Source organism: Corapipo altera, unplaced genomic scaffold, assembly GCF_003945725.1.
Source record: "Corapipo altera isolate COAL_440 unplaced genomic scaffold, ASM394572v1 158, whole genome shotgun sequence".
NCBI classification, from domain to species: Eukaryota; Metazoa; Chordata; class Aves; order Passeriformes; family Pipridae; genus Corapipo; species Corapipo altera.
The window spans coordinates 1,425,760-1,429,618 of record NW_020884977.1 but is presented as its reverse complement, the minus strand read 5'-3'; the positions used below and the strand labels follow the sequence as shown (position 1 = coordinate 1,429,618).

General features: G+C 48.9%; 1 long non-coding RNA gene across 1 annotated transcript; it reads left to right on the top strand.

Annotated features, from left to right (window-relative positions):
- The first annotated feature begins 960 nt into the window (after positions 1-960).
- LOC113957777 lies at positions 961-1,992 on the top strand. The gene is made up of 2 exons (XR_003531291.1): positions 961-1,126; positions 1,452-1,992. It is a non-coding gene; the product is annotated as an uncharacterized LOC113957777 (long non-coding RNA).
- The last annotated feature ends 1,867 nt before the right edge of the window (positions 1,993-3,859 follow it).

The following is a 3,859-nucleotide window of genomic DNA, read 5'->3' as shown; positions in this document are numbered from 1 at the left end:
CTCTTAGCGACAGTGTTTAAAAGCCACGATGACGTTTCATTCCTCCCCCTCCTTCTCTGTTTGGCTCTTGAAAATTAAAAGATAAGCTTTGTGAATCTCACTGAGAAGGGGGAACTGTCACTTCAGCTTTAGAAGAAAAGCCAGCAAAGAAACAAAATTCTTCTTTTGGCAGAGGAGAAAAAAAATCCATTACTAAAGGCTTAGAGACAAAGGCTCTCGACACAATTAAAGGCAAACCTAAGCTTTTGAAAGCAGAGGGCATGACACTGGAATACACACAAGACGTAGAGATGAAAGACTCCATTGTGGTGCTGCTGAAAAAGTTAAAAAAAAGAAAAGGAGAGTTTCAATGGATGCATTTGCCTAAACCAAACTGGATGAGAAGCTTTCTAGAGAAGGGCTGGATTCTTCTCATGTGTTTACACAATGCCAAGAGCCACTGGGCTCAGTCTTAATTAGGATCCTGGGCATTACTAGAATAACTTAGGGAGAGGGGGTCACAGCATTCGTAAGTTGGAAAGAAAACAGGGCTCTGATATTTTCTGTGGGAAATTTTCCACCTGGGAAACCTAATCTTTCTTTCCAGCCTGTTAAGCTGAAGGAGAAAATGTTTTGGTTTGGTGTTGTCAAGGTGTTTGTTTTGCAGGAGAGCCTGGAGTGGACACAGTGCTGCGCTCCAGGGCACACAAGTGGTCTGTGGCCCAGCAGTGGCCACCTCCAGAAAGCACTGAGCTTCCCTGGCTCTTGCAGCCTCTAAAAGAACACTAGATCCAAAGAGACCCCATGTCCAGGATGTCACGGACGTGCTGAAGCACTTTACACCTGGCAGGTGGTAAAACCTGCCCCTTGCTCTCAAGCCCTCCATGTCCAACCAGCAGCACCCCGATGCTCCCAACCACAGTGCAAATGTCCAAGACCCCTCTCTGGCATTTGGGAGTCTGTGTTGGGAAAGGACCACCACCATTCCATAAAATCATGGGTTTGCCATCCACCCTCTGCTGCAACTGCCCAAAGCCAGGCATGGATTGACCCTACATTGCTGCACCATGCTGGAGAGGTGGTGTCTTCCCCTGTCTGAAGATCTGACTCTTCCCTGAGAGGCTCAAGATGTGTTAAAGGAGAGCAGGTCCCTCTTTTCTGTGGGTCACATGGGCTGTAACAGCTCACATGGCTCTAGAAGGGGTTGCTCCTACATCCAGTGGTGGCCATTTTCTGATGCCATGACCAGCCTACTTTTTTAATAATGCTGGGTTCAATCCAGGGCTCTGCAGGAAGGGCAAAAGTTACTTTATACCCAAATCCAGCACTGTTATTGGGAGGGGTGGAGTCTGCATGGGAAGGACAGTGCCCAAAGTCACAGGGGCTGTGCTGGCATCTTTTCCCCTGAGGAGAAGAAGGTCTATCATTACACATACCTGGCTCTTTAATCCTGTTTTAATTCTCAACTCCAGGGATGCTCCTGGGATAGCTGATCCTGTTTTCGGACTACTCAGATGAAGGCAAGAACAATGCCAGGCACGCATCCTGTCCTTGTGATGGTGGGCAGACCTCAGGGAGCTACAAGGAGCTGCTCCAGAGGATGCCAACTTTCCAAGCCCCAGCTGGGGGTCAGTCCTTGCACCCAGCCTGCCATCCACTCTGGAATTCCCCAAGGGTTTACCCAGGAATGTCAACTCACAGTGCGATCTCTGATGAAACCAGTTAACTTTGCAAGGAACTGGTTCCTCTGAGGGCATTGAGTGCTTCCCTCCAACACTGGCTGCATTTGTCAGACAAAATCAGGTGACTAAGAGCTGGATTATCTCGATTTCTAGATCCTCTTTGTCTATGGCAAACTGGAGTCCTCTTTCTTTAGGGATACTTGTCCATCACGAACAACGGAACAATTAAGCCGTCCTCTGCTATCCAGCCACAGGTACAAAAGCAGATAAAAGACAGGCTAATTCACTCTGAAATATCCTCCACTCTGAAAATAAAAGCAAGGTCCATGGATGGTTTTAGCTTCTCTTTTTTTCCTGTGTTTTCCATTGGTTGGTTTCATCACCAAGGAGACCAAATTCCCACACTCGCTGTTTTAGACATTTGCCAGAACATAAATCCAGGCTTCTGTGCCAGTGGCCAGCGCAGCACAATTATGTAAGGAACGTGTTGTGTGGTGAGTTAGAGCTCTGCTCACCCTATGTGTGATCTGTTATGGTCACCCAAAGGGGAAAACCATGTCCTCCAGGTCTGCCCTAAGCCCAAGTCCGTCCTGGCATTGTGGCTTGGGGGTCCCCTCGTGTTCCTCATATCCACGCAGAAAATCCTGCATAAAACACAACAGGGCATTAGAGAAAGGGAAATAATTTCTAGTGTGCTCCTGCAACAGCAGCTGAGGCACTAATCCAAAATATAGTGGTATAACCAGGCCACCAGGCTTCCTGTCCTCAGAGAGCTGCGATGCCTCTTTGCACACCCTAATGCTGCTCTCCCTGATTTTTAACCTCCCCCCTCTCAAAGCCATTCCTAAGTGTGAGACCTAAGTGTGAGATCAGTTTTCAAAGCACTGAACAGCAGCACCACTTGATGGTGTTAATGGGAGTTCTGTGCCCGGGATGCCTTTCAGAGCCAGCTCTACCAGTTTAGACCGAGTCCCCCAGGACACAGACTGTCTTATGTTGTTTGCCTGATGCCTGTCACACTGGCCTCCATCTCCACAGCGATCCACAGAGTCCTGACTGGAAAATGTGAGGCAGAGCTCCTACTCATCCCAGTGGGACAAGGATATGGACTGGGCAAGGCAATATCCCCGTTGGCTGTTCGACCAGGATGGGAGTGAGTCGATGGCCCTGGGTCAAAGATGCCATCAGGGCTTTGAGGGCTGTGAAGCTCCAACACCACACAAACATCAGGCCGCTTATATAAATGGTTACCTAATGATGTGTCTTCTCCTATCTGCATCACAGGGAACTGATAGGAAGGAGAGTCAGCTCCGGGAACATGTTGGAAGATGTGTCGGGAGGAATTTGTGATCCTGAGTGCTGAAGGTTTCAGAGGTGAAGGTGCTGCCTCTCTGAGCCCCCCAAAACCAGCCCAAAGGACCACCTGTGAGAAAGCCAGTGAGTTGTGCTGTCCAGCAGACAGACCCTCTCCATACAGTCCTCAGTATCTGCATTTGACCTGCTGACCTTCCAAAATACAGCCTAAACACATCTGGTCTTCAGGGCTGATTTTTCACATCAGTCCCTGTTCTGTCTTTTTCTAGAATCAGCAACAAAACCCTTTCTTGAAGTAACAGCTGCTTTCCATGATCCTATTTTCAAGCCGGCTCCTTAACAGATACTCCCCTTCCCCCCTCCCTCCCCCTACAATTTTAGCTGTGTTACTGCTCCATCTGGTCCCCCTGTGCTTGGAGGAATGCCAGTACCTCCTAGGGAAAAGGAAAAAAAGCTCTCTTCAGTTTGGGATTGTTGGGAAAACGTGAGCAGGCACTGGCAGGCTCTGTATCCATTTCCAGTTCTGATGCTGGACCATCCCAGGAGGCTTCCAGCAGCATTTTCTGGTCTCCATGGCAGCGCAGTGTGGATGAGACTCCTGAATGTTGCACCTGGGCATCTCTATGTACCCTCTTGGACCACTCTGAGCTCCGGAGGGATCGGTATCTACTGCAGAGGTAGAGTTGGGATCGGTGACACTGTGTGGAAAACCGTTCTGCTGGGGCTTTAGCCTGTTTGCTGACTTCAGACATTCCTTCCCTTCTGCCCTTCTCTCCCAGAATGAAATACAGTAACTTCTAAAGATGCTGGTGAAGTTAGGGGGGGTAGTCCTGCAAGAGTTCTCCATAACCCATCTGGTGTTTATGCTCCTAAATTGTGCAGTC